This window comes from Cnephaeus nilssonii (genome assembly GCF_951640355.1).
Source record: "Cnephaeus nilssonii genome assembly, chromosome: 11".
In the NCBI taxonomy this organism is placed as follows: domain Eukaryota; kingdom Metazoa; phylum Chordata; class Mammalia; order Chiroptera; family Vespertilionidae; genus Cnephaeus; species Cnephaeus nilssonii.
Window position 1 is genome coordinate 75722575 of NC_137082.1, and position 17606 is coordinate 75740180.

The following is a 17606-nucleotide window of genomic DNA, read 5'->3' on the forward strand; positions in this document are numbered from 1 at the left end:
AAGGATTAGTGAAGGATGCGTGTGATAAGGTGAGGATGGTGGAACTGTAACGGGGCAAAGGGACTATTGGTGCTAATGAAAGAGAATTCAAATGACCTTGAGTTAGACTATGCAGAGAACGAATTCTTTCAAAACAGAAGGAAAAATGTGAAGATGCAGAATGAGAAATAGATTTGGGAGCCAGGCACAAAAGAAAGGCAGCTCATGGATGACTTGGCCAGAAAAGGGAATTTGAGGGTTTAGAATTTCTAAAGTAGAATATTTTCAGAGCAAGTTCCTTTAAATCTCATTAGTAAAGTTTTTAATTTGCTTTTTTCTTTTCTTTTCTTTTTTTTTGCCCTGCATTTGCAAACAAAACATTACTCTCAGATTCAAGATTTAGACTTCTGAATCATAGAACAACTAATTTTTTTGGTATAAGTAACATATGTTTGACGTCTTTAAACACAATTACTTTTGTATAATAAAAGTGTTGATTTGATGATGCAACATTTTCTGCAAGTGTGTTTAAGAGAGTTTATGTTTTCATAAGTTGCAATGAAACTCAATTATGTATGTGTAATAAGGCTTCTGATTGTTACACTTAGACTTTTCTGTATAATGAAGCCAGCAATTAGAATTTGCTGGCTCTATGGCTTAGGAAAACACACTTGTTTTGGAGACAAAAGACTCTTAATGAGCCCCCTTTTTTGTTAATTTTTTTTGTTGTTGTTAAAAACCGGTCTATAACTCAAACATATAATTAGATTTCTTAAAGGTTTGGTTTTTGTTTTGTTTTGTTTTGTTTTTCCCTTCTAAATATACAACGAAGCAAAAAACAGAAACTTTAAGGCACACTCAATTCAAAACTGCGTCTTGCCAAGATCTGCAGTTTGACCTTTGAGGCACCTCCCACACAGACTGAGGACCCGCTTAGCAAAGGAGACAAAGGCCTGGGCATGGCAGCTACCTGAGTAGAGATGTTCTTTCTAAGTGTTGAGTAGGAACTGATCTGGACATTGTGCCTGGAGCTGGGCACTGGGGTGCTGCTGGCATCTCAGCCTCAGGATTAGCCTGAAGCCCAGCTCAGGGAGAGTCCCACCTCTGCTCCCCATGGCTGCTACTTGCCTGAGAGGCCAACTAATGCTAAGATGGACGGACCTCTGCCCCGGCTGAGCATGGAGTGAGTGCTGGCAGAGTTTTCTCAGTGGCTAAACAAACTTCCTGGCCCTCTCCCTTTCCATCTCATGATCTGCACCCACGTGGCGGCTGCTCATATGGGGAAGATCACCCACTTCCCTGTACGCTTGGTCATTCACTTCACTGCTGGCCATTCATGTCACTTTCACAGAAGCCTGTTTCTCCCCTGGTTGTTCAGACAAGTGGGGAAGGGCCCATAGGTCAAAACTTCCCCCATCATATGTCATTGGGTGGAAACCCTTCTACCTTCAGAGATGGTTTCCTTTAAGTCTATTCAAAAGCCCCGACTCTTAGAAGTGCTACACTGTTTTGTTGTTATGATCATTTGCAGCTTAAATTTAAAATATACTGAGAAGGCCTTCAGTGGTGGATCAGTGTCTGGTAGAAAAACACGGCATACTCTAGGAATTTGGAGCAGAAGAGGATTCGATACCGGCAGTTGGTTACAGCTATGCTAGAGTGGCTGGAGGAGAAGCGGTGGCAGGGGTTTGCCCCGTGCACAGCAGCCTGCATGCATGCTGATATGGTTGCAGTTCCTCAGGCAGGTTTGCTGCCACTGCAATCACTGCCCCCCGAAGCAGCATGGACCAGGGAACTCACTCCCCTGATGGTCAGATCCCCATTGATATGATTGCCCCAAATCTTCTGTTGTTGCCAAAGTCAGGAGGAAAACGGGTACCCCTCTCTCCTGCCCTCCAGGCTCCAGTGAGACCCTCTCAGCAGCAGCCCATAGCTTCCCAGGGATTCTGGACCATACGGTTCCCAGGCGTTCACCTTATAGGACAATAGAAAAGCAAAACAGTGTAGAAATGAGTCTGAGTAGCAACGTACAGTGTTTGGCACATTGGGGGCTTATAACGAGAATGGTCTATTAAATACAAACTTGTAATCACCTGCGATGTCGCCCACAAACCCAGACCTCAGCTGTGGATTTCATGTTCAGTCAACTCTGAGCGGTGCAGGAGGGAAAGCAGAGGGGGTGTTCTGTCGGGAATTATCAATATAAAGGAAAGACAGGTCAAGTCTGTTTGCTGGAATTAATGATTTCTACACCTAAGACCCATTTCATTCAGCCTCTTCTCAGAGGCAGACTTTTAAATTTTAAACAAAGGATCCAATTAAATTTGATCCAATTTAAATCCATTCAGTTCAGAAACCTTTATTAAACATCTGCGATGGATTGTGCCCTGGGCTAGATCATTGCAGGAGATACAAATTTGTGGCTGGCAGGCAAGAGCGGCACTGCTACTATAGATCTAAGTTGGGATAGATTCCTGGTCCCCCAAACTCTCGGTTTCAGTTTCTTTGTTATTTAATTGCATAGAATGTATATGTCCTCTGGAGAGGCATTACCACCCCCATATTTCATATAGAATGCCATTTATATTGAGAATTTCTTATGTGCTGGATACTGTGGAAACACTCAACGAGTAGCATCTCATTAAATTCTACCAGGATCCTAGAACTCAGCTATAACTGTAAACTTTATTTTTTCCCAATAGATGAAGAAACTCAAGCTCTGAGAAGTAAAATTGATCTGGCCAAGGGAGCCACCAGGTTGTTGGCCGGACTGCAAGTCCTCAAGCCTGTGGTCACAGCTCAGATGTGCTATTTCTCAGGTAAGGTTCAGAGTCAACCATCTAGTCGAAGGTTTTGTCCAGTTCTAAAGAATTTTCCACTAGGCTAAACAGACCTGGAATTCTGTGGACCCAACTTTTATCCCAGCTTCACCATTCCTGAACCACACTGGTGTCTTTGGCCTTCAGTATCACATAGGTAGACTGAGAGGTTGAATAAGACACTTTTCACAGGGAAGCAAGGCTTACATGGATGCATTTAGTAGCTCCACCTTTCCCTGTCGCATTCTCTGTCTATTTTTCTTGCCCATCAAACCTGTCTCCTCGCTGCCTGTTTCACAAGTCATTCTTGCTTCATATTCTTACCACGTGATTGTGTTATATGTATTGTATTATTGCCCCTCCTGGAAAATGTCCCCTTTCCTTCCTACTTGCCCTGGTTGGACTCATCCACTAAGCCCCTCCTCCTCCAGGTAACATCCAACCTAAGCTCCAGAATGCACAGTGCTCTTACCCTCCTCTGAGCTTCCATAGTATTTATTTTTGAACTGTCCACCTCACACATACAAGTGATTGGGCACTTTTATTATCTTTTTACATGAGCAACTCTTGTCTCCCTAGTGTCTGACCCTTAGGAGATAGGGGCAGTGCATGTGTCGGACTTTTCTTGGACCCCCACAGTGTCTAATATGGAGCCCAGCACAAGATTAGTATTACTAATTATCAATTAGTGAAGGAGCTGGTTGGACATTGTACATATGTGTTAACAGTGCACGGGATGGATAGGCCAATGTGGGCTATAAGAGCTTGGGAGGAGTCCCCTGAGGAGATGGGCTCAGGGTAGAGTTTTGAAGTTTAGAGATTTAGAGAGTTGGAGGTGACTGAGGATGGCAGAGCACAGATAAGGAGGATGCAGGAAAAACAACATCATGTTTGGTGTCTGGCAGAGGCTGCAGAGGGAACTGATTGGTTGAAATACACAATGGATTAGGCTGCGGGAAAATGGGTTCATGATGTGGAGCCCATGGGAAATAGATTCCCGGCATCAGGGAATCAGAAGGTGGTTGATTGAATCTAGAGTTACTCAGCACTTTCTGTTTAGTGGGGAGACAAAGCTGAGAAAAGGTAATCTCTTCTTTATTGTGCAGGAGTTTTAATTAAGGCAGGGGCTGGAGACCAGATCCCAGGGAGTTCTCATACCCAGTGGAATATCACTTATGTCCACAGGAGAGGTGCTCCTGAGGCTCAATTCACCCTGGAGGATGCAGGTCCTGGCTGTGGGCCCTGGAGATAGAGCTGGGCCTCAATCTCAGCTTCAGCACCTACTGCTTTGTACAGAGAAGATTCCTGTGTTTCTCTGGGCCTTGGTTTCATCATCTGTAAAATGGGATTAATAGTAGTACCTAATCATAGGGTTATTGTGAGAATTCACTACAATCATGGATATGAAATTAACACAGTGTAGGGCCCAGATATGTACTCCAGCTTTGTTAGCTATTGTGAAATATTTATTCAAAAGGAAGAGAAGATGGCCTGTGATCCACAGAGATTGTTATGGACCTTGAGAATGTGCCATGTTGGCTGAGCTTTGAGCCAACGGTGGGGCTTAGCAGGTGGAGACTGGAGCCTGGCATGCCAGGGAGCACAGGCAGCTCAGGGAACAGGGTGGAGGTAAGGATGTGCCTGACACTGTGGGGAACAGTAGATAACCTGGTCTTCCAGAGCAGAGGGTGAGTGACAAAGAGGAGATGCAATAATTTTGAAAGTCAGGTAAGGGATATGCAAAGGCTCACATGCCAGGTGGATAAGCTTATTGTCAGCGGTGCAAGCAATTAAATGACTAGAAATATGAGCCTAGCAGTGCTTTGGACGGAAGCAGGTGGCACCAGGCATGGCCCAGGAGGGGACCCTGCCCTGCCCCTCAGGCCTGCACTGGTTAACCTGTGAAGGAAAATTCACTTTTTCAAAGTCAGTCTCGCAGAGAGACAGCCACGTGAATCCAAATATCCGGGCAGCAATCCCCAGCGGCGCCCAAGGTAATGAAACATTGGTATCTGCCTCTCCTATCTGTTATTGCTGATATTCAGATAATGATGCCAATACCCAGCCAGGGAGGGAGGAGGAAATGCTGCTGGGCCAGCTTGTTCGGCTCATCTCCTGGAGGGTCGAGAGGAGGGGAGGAGAGACAAAGCAGGAAGAAGGTGACCCCAGAACAAACCCTCTTCCTCATTCTGGTATAGGTTAAAGGCAACATAAGTTACTCCCTACCACCTAGAGCCATCTGAGAATTCTGGAGATCTCCCTGTACCCCTCCCTCGCCCCCCTACCTGTCAGCAATAGTACTTGGACTGACAACAATCCCACCTCATAGCTAAATAGTGTTTTATAATTTTCAAAGTGCTTTCACATCTAGTATCTCATTTGATGTTCATTGTGAGAGAACCTAGATTCAGGAGATGCTAGGACTCATACAGGGAACTTGTCCAAGCCCCATTTTGCCACCTCCAGCTCATCAGCACATCTTAAAGGAAATAGGTCCAAGTGGGGAGGGGGGAGGGTTGGAATTCTTTCCGGGCTGTCTCTGGTGCATCCAGGATCAGAGCTGGGGAGTGAGGAGCCCGTCCACATCTGTGGCAGACACTGACCATGGATCACAGCAGTTTTTCCGCTGAGCCCTGACAGAGCCTCAGGCTCCTTTGCAAAGCAGCGCTGGCCAGACACTACTAATGGATCCGAGCTGGCATTCAGGATGAAGCTGTTTGCCCTCCCTGCATCGAGGCATTGTCCAGAGCCTCTCCCTGCTAAAATGTCAATACTTGTGCAATGTTAACATAAGTCGTTATCAGCCCCTGCCACCTTCATGTGAATTCATCTGTCAGATGGCTGTGTGCCAGCCTCAGAGGAACTAATCTGGGACAGAAGAGTCTGTTTACTAAGGAATTCATGGCCTGGTGGGAGAATGGGATGACCAGTGGTGGCTCCTTGAGGAGATATTCAGATGGTTTAACAGTCTCCTGGGAATATGTATTGACTCTACTCCAGAGACCAGAGTCTGAGACCTTGGGCAAATCACTTAGCCCCATTAGGTTCCATTTCCTCACCAGAAAGATGAGAATAATGGCATCTGCTGCTCCAGGTTCAGAATAACTGGGAGGGTGACATGATTCTGCATGTGTTTTGTGTTTTATTAAGTGTTATACAAATACAAGGCATACTCATTTAGCTACATTAGGAAGAGACAAGCGCTCATTCCTCAAGTCAAATGTACACAAAGAGTAAGGAAAAGAGAGGAAGAGAGGAATGAATATGTATTAGGTTCCCAATTGCCATTCATCTTAAATATATTATTTGAATTTCCACAACCATCCTGTGAGGTCACCACAGTTGAGCCCATAGTCTCACAGATCATACAGTCAGTATTTTCCAGAGACAAGATGTGCCCTCCGGTGTATCTGGGCACCCTTCCTACAGCACAGTCCAGCACACACACTGGCACTCTCCTTCCCTGGATGCTTCCTACAGAATGACCTTGGGCCCCAGGCCAGAATGCTCTAGGTAGGGAACAGGCAGGTACCCATGACCAGAACCTCTGCAGACAGGTGATGCTGGCTGGGAGACCCCCAGGAAATGATTTTGGAGATATAGGAAGGAAGTTAGAAACCTCTTCTGCAGGCCTGGGATGCCACTAGGGCAGAAGCATAAAGAAGACCTTTGCACTCAGGCCAGTCTGGATCAGCATGAAGCTAGTACATAATCTCCACGGGAGTAGAGACCACATCACAGAGAGGCAAGGCTGGACACCAAGTGGAAGCAGCATAATAGCTATGAAGGGTATGAACGTAAATCCTGAGACAAGCTCACATTTTCCAGATTCTCTGAAAACATCGTAGGCATCTTATCTATTCAAGTTATTTGCTAGCATTGTATCAAGGATAGATAATGTAGTATGAGTAAAAATGACCCAAATAATACATGCTCATTGAAATATCAGTGCAGGTGCACAAATAAATGCAATTATATAAGGTATTTTAGGTTGTTGCTCAGGTGTTTGAGGAACTGCATGGAATTTGGAACACAATGATAAAGCACACATACATGTGATGCACATGCACTGTATAGAATTTGATGGTTTGGGGATAAGTGACCTTCATCCCCTCAATATCCCCGAGGGAGACAGAAGTACAAGAGATAATTTCAACATAACAACTGATTTTTTTCATCCTCTTCTACCTTATTCCTCAAATCAAATATCTTTTGCATAGTGAAACAAATACTATGGAACATATATTAGTTAAGCACAGCTTCTACCGAAGGACAAAGGTAAGAAAGAAAAATAAAGAAATGCTGCCCTGGCCAGGTGACTCAGTTGTTTGGAGCATCATCCTGTACACCAAAAGGTTGTGGGTTCAATCCCTGGTCTGGGAGCATATGAGAGGCAACCAATTGATGGATACTCCTTTCTCACATTGATGTTTCTGTGTTTCTTCCTCTCTCTCCTTTTTTTTTTTCTCCATAAAATCAATAAAAACATGTCCTCAGGTGAGGATTAAAAAACAATAACAACAAAATGCCAGTGGCATGGAGCTGGCCCTTCCCACCATCCTGTGGTTTGGCTTCACCTGGGAGAGAGAAAGCCCGGAGTAGTTACCTGAGAGGAGAGGTGTTGAGTCCCCTGGACTTCTGCAGTATGGAAGGAAGAATCTGCAGAAACAGCATCTCTTTGGGCTTCTTTACTGAGGTGCAAATCTGTAGAGTCATGCTGCAGGGAAACTAAGGGGGAAAAACTTGAAGAACATTGGATGAGAGATGGAAAAAACATCAGTACAAACAGGAAAAAGAGATAGGAGCAGGCTGAGGTAAGTACATCATAGCTCAGCCTGGAGGTTGAGAAGTTGTTATATTATGCATGGATGCAGAGTTAAAATAACAGCCCAGCTTCTCCAAAACTTCAAAAGAGCTCCAAAGTGATATTCGCAGTTCGCCCAAAGCCATGACCCAGCAGAGGAAGCCAGGGTTGCACCAGGCTGGTCAGGGGTTCAGAAGACATTGGGCTTCTTTTATGGATGAGATCAGTGGTCATTAAGGCAAATGATTCAGCTTGTTTTGTGAGGTCCCAAGAAGCAGGATGCTGAGATGGACATTGTAGAAAGATGTATTTTGGCTCATTATGGGACAGATATTCTATCAGAGTGTGTGGTCCCAAGATGGAATATTTCCTGTTAGGCTTTTATATCCCTGTACCTAGAGCAGTGTCCCCATGGGCGAAGTTTGCCAAGGTGTTAAAATGACAGTTTTCAAACCTGACTGCATACTAGGCTCACCTAGGGAATTTCTTGAAAAATACAGATTCTGGGCCTCCATTCCCAGAGGCTATGCTTTAGTAGGTGAGAATTGATAAATATTTTTATTTAACAAGATTCCAGAGGGACTCTTGTTCATGGAACAATATCTGAAATAACTTTTAATAAATAGTTTTGAACTGTTGTTTGGGTAGTTGTACTCAATGATTTCCAAGCCCGTTTGCTAACTGAACCCTAACACAATTAGAATTGCAGCCTTAAATTGACCCCAAATCTCTATCTCCTTCTACCTGAGCAAGTCAGAGTTCTGTGGCTTCCTGATTATATCCTGTGATCCTCTCTGTTATCTTTATGGTTTCCTGTTAAACTTGGCCCCAGGGCTATAACTCCTCCCCAGGTCTCTGTCCAGGACATCTCCTTCAAGAGGAAGAGCTTGATCCCATGTAACAGAAATTCCCAGACTAGATTAACCACATGAGAAAATTCAGGATTTTATATTAAAAAATGGTGATCTTTATTCAGGAGACACCCATGTAAGAAGAAAGTGATAATTTCATTATTTTTATCAGTATCAATAATGGTGATTATTTCTGAATAATTTTACGAGATAATTTTGTTTTAACTCAAGGAAGCAAGTACCCAGGGTCTTTGTCAGTTTTTAATCAATTTACTAATCACCTCCTTCATCATCCAAAGTCATTTTATCTTACATACATTTGATGGCATATGGGAAAAGTTCTTTGCTATCTTACACATTTAGATACAAAGTACATAGTAAGAAAAAAGAAATGTTCACCTCAAAATTCAGTTATGCTAGAAATTTCTATTCTCTCTGGGATGACCAGAGTGACTTGTCAGAATGCGACTCTGGGACTTGGGTAGGATAATGTGCAGGGTTGAACGATAATACTTCCTACCCCTGGGGCTTCTGTGTGCTCCAAGCAGACAAATCCTTCCTAAGTATCATGGTGTGTTCGGTCACTTGGCTACACCTCTGGGGGGTCAGACACGTGTAGACATAACTTGTGGTTGCCTGACAAAATCCATTTATGGAGAGGAAAGACAGGATGCTGTACGGGTGGTCAGAATGAGCAGTCTGGTAATGTGAGGCTGTACTTGTCCCCAACCTAGCCCAGCCCTCCTGGAGGACTGATGCTCCGTGAAGGGATAGCACTGGGCTTCTGGGTGGCAGAGAGCTGGTCATGAGACAACAGGAGGATTCCAGAGTTAGGCTCCGAAAGCTCAGGGCCTCCCCATTGGCAGCAGCAGTGATGATGGTCAAGGATCTGGGTCCTACGGGCAAATGTCAAGCCAGCCACACACTGTGGGGAGCCCCCCAGGAAGAGAGGCAAAGAACAGTAGGCAAAAGATAGGGTGACCCAGCAATATATGATGTGAGAAATGCCTCTTCCTGCCCATTGGGTCACATGAAGAGCAGAGCAGAGCTCCCCTCTTGAAAGGGGGGCATGTTAATTCTGTGACGTTAAGGGCAAGTATACTACAATGAAACCCCAAAGGACCTGTGAGTGACAGGCCCCAGGGGGCATTCAAGGTACACAGGATTCCTCAAGTCATTGTAGGTGGCACTGAGAAGGTCATGACAGCAGTCAGAGAGAGATGTTTGACTTGAGAAGTGAAATGGATTTGGAAGGAGAAAAAGAAAGTTACACTGGTCAAATCATAATACTCCCCCTTCCTCCTTTTCTCACTGGGAATTCTATCGATATAAAACCAAATCAGTTATCAATATCAATGCAGGCACCTTAGAGTGAAACAACAATTATCAAAAGCTAAGGATCCAGGTATTGTAAATTAATTCAATGAAGGCACACATTTCCAAATTCCAGTGTTGATCTAGTCCCATACCTTCCCTCTTTTCTGGATCCCAGAATGGTTGGCATTCCTGTTACTACACTTACCACTTTCCAATTTGCATTATAAATGATTATTGAGGAAATGCCAGAGATCCACAGGGAGTGCCATGGATCCACAGCTGACGTTGGTGCCTTGAGGACAGGTGGGTGTTGATTTGTTGCACCCATCTCCCCACCCCTGTGCTCTGTACACTGCCTTCACATATTGGACAACATATGCTTTATGAGAACACCATACCAAGATAGAGTCTCTGCTCTGTTGTCTGGTTACTATGAATAAGCAATACCTTTTCTGGAATAGCTATTACCACCAGCATTAATAATAACATGTATTATTAACTCTCCTCTGACATAATGTGCAAATAACTTACAGGTTAGTTGAAAAAAACACACCTAAATTTGTTAGACAAGAAACTATTTAAGCAAGATTGGCAGACAAGGTGATTTTAGAGGCTTCATGGTGTAGGCAATGAATGAGCTAGTTTTCAGAAGGATCAACTGGACTTGTATAAATATAAGTCAATAGGGCAGTGATGGGCAACCTTTTGAGCTTGGTGTGTCAAACTTCACCAAAAAACTGAGCATAACTCGGGTAGTGTGTCACTTTGAGGAAAAAACATTATTTCGCAAATGTTTCATCCTCGGCATGCGGCCGCCTCAGCGGCCGCGTGTCATCAGAAATGGCTACGCATGTCAGTGCTGACACGCGTGTCATAGGTTCGCCATCACTGCAATAGGGTATGTGCATGGGAGGAATTTCACCCTCAGGCTCTGTAGGGGTTAAATAGCCAGACTCTAAGTAAGTTGAAATTTTGAATCTACTATTTTCCTAGGGCAGTGGTTGGCAAACCACGGCTTGCGAGCCACATGCGGCTCTTTGGCCCCTTGATGTGTGGCTCTTCCACAAAATACCACGTGCGGGCGCGCACATAAAGTGTGATTGAAACTTCGTGGCCCATGCACAGAAGTCGGTTTTTAGTCTGGGCGAGTCTATTTTGAAGAAGTGGTTCTAACGCCGAGCCACACTCAAGGGGCCAAAGAGCCGCATGTGGCTCTTTGGCCCCTTGAGTGTGGCTCTTCCACAAAATACCACGGCCTGCGCGAGTCTATTTTGAAGAAGTGGCGTTAGAAGAAGTTTAAGTTTAAAAAATTTGGCTCTCAAAAGAAATTTCAATCGTTGTACTGTTGATATTTGGCTCTGTTGACTAATGAGTTTGCCGACCACTGTCCTAGGGCTTTGGTATCTTTGAGTCAAATTGTGTGACCTGGAACAAGTGAGTCAAATGTCTAATTCTTAGATTTCTCATTTGTAAAGGGGGTAATAATATTTAACTGATCCTACTGTAAGGATTCAATTAAGTAATATGTCAAAGTACTAAAGAACCAGGTACTTTGAATCATGTAGCATGGATCAGTCAGACTTATTAGGAGCAATATTGTATGGTTAGTATTGCTTTTAATTCCAGGGGTTGGACATTTAATCTCCTAGAGGTCAGGGCCATGCCTCTTTTTCTGGTGGACCTCATAGCACCCAACTCACAGTAGGTCTAGTAATTCCTTATCAATTGCCTCTCTTGTTTCTTTTTACACATTCTACTGAATCACTTTGCCTCCTGCCATGCTATTCTGATACAGGTTCCTTCACACCCCTCCCAGATTTGTGTTAATAAAATGTAGCAACGGATTTCATCCTAACATTAATTATACATGGTTCATGCAGCATCTGAAGTGAGTGAGTGAAGAAGGAGAATTTGATTACTCCAGGGCATCAGGGTCTTTCAACCAATAATAATTTACTACCTCTACTAAGTACCTCTGGATGCTCTCTGTTGAGGGGACACACTATTTTATGTACAAGTGACATAATCCATGCCTATGAGCTCATGTAGCCAGAGTCAAACATCCTCCATGCTGAGTAGATAAAGGGTAAGGTTTTACTTTCCTAATAAGGTCATAGTTTTATTTTTCCTTTTTCCAAGCCATGAGGCAGGGGACACAGGAGGCAGCAGTGCTCTGTAAGGTCATAGAGAAGGGGGAAGTATTACAGCCAGAATCTATGGCTCCAGGTGCAGAGACTGAAGACTGAGATTCCAAATGTGAAAGCAAGGTTGCACATGCATGTATGTGTGTGTATATATGTGTATGCTTGTGAGTCTGGGTATATGTGCACACATGATGCTTACATGTGCATGTGTGCAGATACATAATTATGTGCATATGCGAGTGCCCTGTGTATGTTCTGGTCCTCTGCCACCTGGCCCTATACCCCTTTCTCTTCTGCCTCTGCTGGGTTTATCTATCTATCTATCTATCTATCTATCTATCTATCATCTATCTATGTATCATCTATGAATCATCTATCTATTTTTATTGAATAGCCATACTTTGAATGAAAACATCCTATGACAGGCACCCAGTTAAATGTATTGCGTAGCAATCCTCTGAGGTTACTTTTATAATTGCAGTTAAATTGAGGAACCAAGACTTAGGAAGTCAAATAATTGGTGCAAAGAGTCACTACCCTGTGGCCCTGCAGGGGATCACATTCAAGCAGGCACAGCTCCATACACACTGTATATTTGAAGATTCGGACCAGTGTGTCCTCTCTGCAGCACTCTTATATTTTCAACATCCCTTTCAGAGCATTACATCCAGAACCCCAGCCACGATCCCCTTGTAGTGGTCTGTCTAGTCAGTGTCCTTCCTACAGTCAGGTCACCTTCTTTCCCCCAGTGTAACCCAAAGCAGCATGCAAGCACCTGCTTCAGAGCAGGAGGCTTCTACTTCCCTGATCTTGTGCAGAGATCATTCCTTTCAGACTTCAGTTCCAGAGTCTTTAAGGATTTCCCCGTTCATTTACAAAGCATTAAGATCAGGCACCAGGAAGGTGGCCAGAGGGTAGCACTGACCACCTGTGCAGAGAGAGAAGGGGTGGACAGGTTTATGTGACTCTAGGCCTCCTTGGGGACTGAGGGTCATCTTCCCAGCAGTCCTAGGAGGATCTTTAGAGCACAGAGAACCATCCAGACTGAATGTCCACCAGTTCCTCAAAAACCACACATGGAGCAGAACCTGTTGTAGGGCAGGTAGAGTGGGGAGGGTTCCAGAGAAAAATGGAAATTTTATATACAGGGTTCCACCCAATCAATCAGTCTGGTTTGAAAGTCAGATAAATTCTCTTTGCTGCTGTGGTTCCTCTTATTATGTGAAAATTCCCACTCTAAGATAAAATATTACCTGGGAGGGCTGATATAACAAATAATGGCTACCTATTAGCAGCCTCTTGGGATGTATTAGTTTATTGGACTAGCCCTTGAAGGACACAGTGACCTGAGAGGCTGAAATAGAAGACTGGCAATTCTCTAGAGCTGAGCTGTCCAATATGGTAGCATTAGCCATAGGCTACTGAGCACTTAAAATGTGGCCATTCTGGGTTGATATGTAAAATAGACACTGGATTTTGAAAATGGATCATGAAAAAATGAATATAACATATCTCATTAGTTACTGCTCTATATGGATTGCATGTTGAAATGATAACATTTTGGATATATTGGGTTAAATAAATATATTCAATTTAATTTCACCTGTTTCTTACTACTTTTTAAAATGTGGCTATAGAAAAATTTTAAAATGACATATGTGGCTTGCATTTGTAGCCCCTGTTATATTTCTATTGGAAAGAACTGTCTTAGAAGTCAGTCCAGTGAGGGCCTCTAAACTACAGGGGGTGTGGTGGGGCTTGGAAAACGTGGGATTGCTGTATGTCGAGTTGATGGTGGGGGCTAGAAACATACCTTACTTACATTTCAGCCTCCCTTGGGTGAGCCCACCTACATTAGATGGGGTCTAATGAGACAGGTCTCTTCTGGTGAAGCAAATGTGTATCAAACCTGTGTATGACTTGACACTTTCTTCTCCTAATGATTGAATCAGCCATTCACTTTGAAATCTAAAACATCTTTCTAGGGGATCCGTATTCTGTACCTGTCACCTATCTCTAACCTGGTCTACTTCAACAGGCTGGCCTTCCTCCTACTGTGCTCATTCTATGTTTATAGTGATTTCTCTCTGATATTACCTCACTTGTTTCTAAACACTCTTTAAGTCTCATGAGCCCTTCCTTGACTGCATGGATCTTCTTTAATCTCCCTTCACTCATCTTCCTGGGTCCTTAGTTCCTGACTGGAGCCTTGATCACACACGGCCTATTGTTTTCTTTTTATGTCAGCCATGGAGGTCCTGTCTTTAGGTCCTAGTTTATCTCCATTGGGCCAAGCAGAGTCAATGCTTTAATAAATATTGATTGCTGGCATCGTTATTTAGCTCTGCCTTATCACATCCTCCCATTAACTTTGTGCCCGTGGGGACAAGGGCCCTGATGGCAATCCACTTGAGGTTAGGTCCTGTGCCTTTTGAGTTTAGGGGCTCACTTTTAAGCTTGACATCATTCACTCAAAATGTGTCCCAGTGTTACAGAGGAAGGACTTGATGGTTTCTGACCTGCCCTGACTTGCGGACATTTGGCTGGGCTAGCTGCCATACATGTGTCCCCTATGGGCCTGACAGGGTGCCTGCGAGATATTCAGTAGCGATGTGCTCCTCATTATGACTTGGTCTTTGTTGAGTATGTAAAATTCCTAAGCGAAGGAGTGCTGATTAACTCCCACACCCCAGGAAAGAGTGAAGCTGTTGGAAGATGCCAAGGTCGGGGAGAGGAGAGGTCTGAGAGAGAAAACATTAAGGAAATGTGGGGTAGGGATAGCTAAACACACATGGCCTTCTTCCCCAATTTTCTGAGGGCTAACCCTTTCCTGGGTCTAGAAAGAGTTCACATCTTCCTTCTCTCTTCCATCCCTGTAGAGCCAGATTGGAGGAATAAACCTCGCATCAGTAAATCAACAGAGCTGAGAGATCAGTCAGTCAGTCAGTCAGTCTTAAGAGCATTCTTGGATTTGTGGATGCCTTGAGAAGGATGCTTAGAGAAACCGAGGATAGGATAGTTATTAAAAGAGATTAAAGGGTATTAGCTAGTGCCTCAGCAAGTTGTAATTAAAAAGAGGGAATGGAAAGGAAACAGGAGACAAATTTTTCCAGTTGCTGAAATTTCAAGGAGGAGTGAGCTGGCCTGTGAACCATTACCGATTTATATTAATTCTCGTGTATGGTTAAATCTAAACCCAAAGACACTCTTTCTCGGTTGGAAATGTCCTAGTCAATTTCACTGTATAGCACAGAGAGGAGGCAGCCCGGGAGACCAGGCAGCTATACTAACCTCAGGTGGTATTATTCTCTGAAGGATTTTAAATCCTGTTCTGAAAATAAGTGAATTGTTTCTAGTACATGTCCTTAACATAAGGAAGGGGAATTATCATGATGCCTGTCTGGGGAAGTTGAGTCCAGAAGTAAAAGAAGAGACCCCACTAGATCTAGATCCCACTAGGATACCCGGCCATCAAGTGTATTACCAAGTAGACTGTGACATGCATGGTAATGATTTAGTCCTTTTTGCTGGTACTTAGGACCATAGAGGAAAGGTGGGAGGTCACACACCTGATGAGATTTAACAGAGTCTCTTTTGTTCGTCACTCCCCCAAATCTCACCTACTTCAGTCAGAGGTCTGCCATTCCCCATTAGAACTACTATTTGATTACTTACAACATCTCTGTTAACATGCCGACTACCTGAGTAGCACCATATTTAATTGATGCCATTCATTTACCTTTAGGTAAGGATTAGAGGTTTGAAAACTGTTTTTGGAGAAAGAGCCTAGATCATTAGCTTACTGGGTAATTGATGCAACAGAGGAATATACCAAATTTGCCACCCTCAAATTTTTGCAGATGTTTAGCCTTGATTGTGATTATATGAATTTTTATTATTTTAAAAGATCAGGCTAACAATGGACCTAAAGCTCTTGGTGTTATTTAAAAGAAAGTATGTTTTTTAAAACTAGCCACACTTCCAGATTTACATAGAACAAACACATAGTTACCTGGAGACCTCTGGGCTACTGGCTGACTTTTTCATCGTTAATCCCTTTATATTCAGTGTTACATGAATTTGGCTTATTCTCAGAATGGTTTCCTAGTCCATAGCAGATTAGAAAGAAACAACACAGGCAAAAGTAGCAGAATCAGAAAGTGGCAACAGACAGCCTTTCAGGAGAAAAAAATGTGCAAAAATCAGACTTTGGGTTCTCCAAAAGCACAGCAGAATGAGATTAACTGCCATGGGAACTCAGAGCGTTTTCTACGTCAAGACCCCCTCAGGTATCACTATGTGCCAGGTAATAAACAACTACTGATTTTCATTAGGGGTGACAATCCTATATAATAAAGAGGTAATATGCAAATTGACTGTCACACCTCACAAAGATGGCTGCCTACGATCAGGCCGGCAGGGGGGTTAGTGAGGGACTACCAAACGACTGAACAGCAGGCTGCGTGGAGTGACCAGGCTGGTGGGGGGGCCGTGAGGGGTGACAAGTCTGGCAGTGGGGGGCAGTTGGGGGCAACCAGGCCAGCAGGGGGGACAGTTGGGAGTGACTAGGCCAGCAGGGTGGGGGGCAGTAAGAGGTGACCAGGCCAGCAGGGGGGCAGTTGGGGGTGATTAGGCTGGCAGGGGGGGGGCAGTGAGGGGTGACTAGGCCGGCACGGGGGCAGTTAGGGGCAACCAGGCCAGCAGAGGGGGGCAGTTGGGGGAAACCAGGCCAGCAGGGGGGCAGTTGGGGGCGATTAGGCTGGCAGGGAAGCAGTGAGGGACAACTAGGCCAGCGGAGGGGCGGCAGTTGGGAACGACTAGGCCAGTGGGGGGGGGCAGTTAGGGGCGACCAGGCTGACACGGGGGCAGTAATGGGTGACCAGGCCAGCAGGGGGGCAGTTAGGAGTGACCAGGCCGGCAGGGAGGGGGTAGTTGGGAGCGACCTGGCTGGCAGCGAGAGGCAGTTAGGGGCGACCAGGCCAGCAGGGGGCGCAGTTAGGGGCGATCAGGCAGGCAGGCAGGTGAACGATTAGGAGCCAGTGGTCCAGGATTGTGAGAGGGATGTCTGAATGCCGGTTTAGGCCCAATCCCCAAGATCGGGCCTAAACCGGCAGTTGGACATCCCCCGAGGGGTCCTAGATTGGAGAGAGTGCAGGCTGGGCTGAGGGGAACCCCCTCTCCCCCCATGCATGAATTTCATGTACTGGGCCTCTAGTAAGACATAAGAAAACATTGAAATTAGATTCAGTGCCCTGGCCTGGGCAGAGGGTAGGTGCAGAAAAGGGAAATTTCATGTATTGGGCTATGAACCCAGGTAGGTGATTTACATCTCTAGTCCCTTTAATTTCTCAGCGTTCCTATGCAGTGGGCAATTTAGGGAAGAAAAGCTAAAGCTTGGTGAATGAATGAAGATCAAGTATGAAGACCTTGTCTTCATCAGTGTCCGTGCTATATGAGGCCCACGTCTCTCCTCCCAACACATCCCTTCCTTGCTGACAGGGATTGGCCTCTGTTGCTCTTCCCTTCACTGTGATCCTTCCCTTCTCTTTTGACTCATTTGCTTCCTGAGCTCAGAGTACCTACCTCTTTCTGTCCGCATTTCCAAATTATTTCTCTATCCAAGGTCTAGTTTAAGACCCATCTCTTCACTGAGGACTTCTCACCTCGCGTCACACAGCTTTCCTCTTTGTCT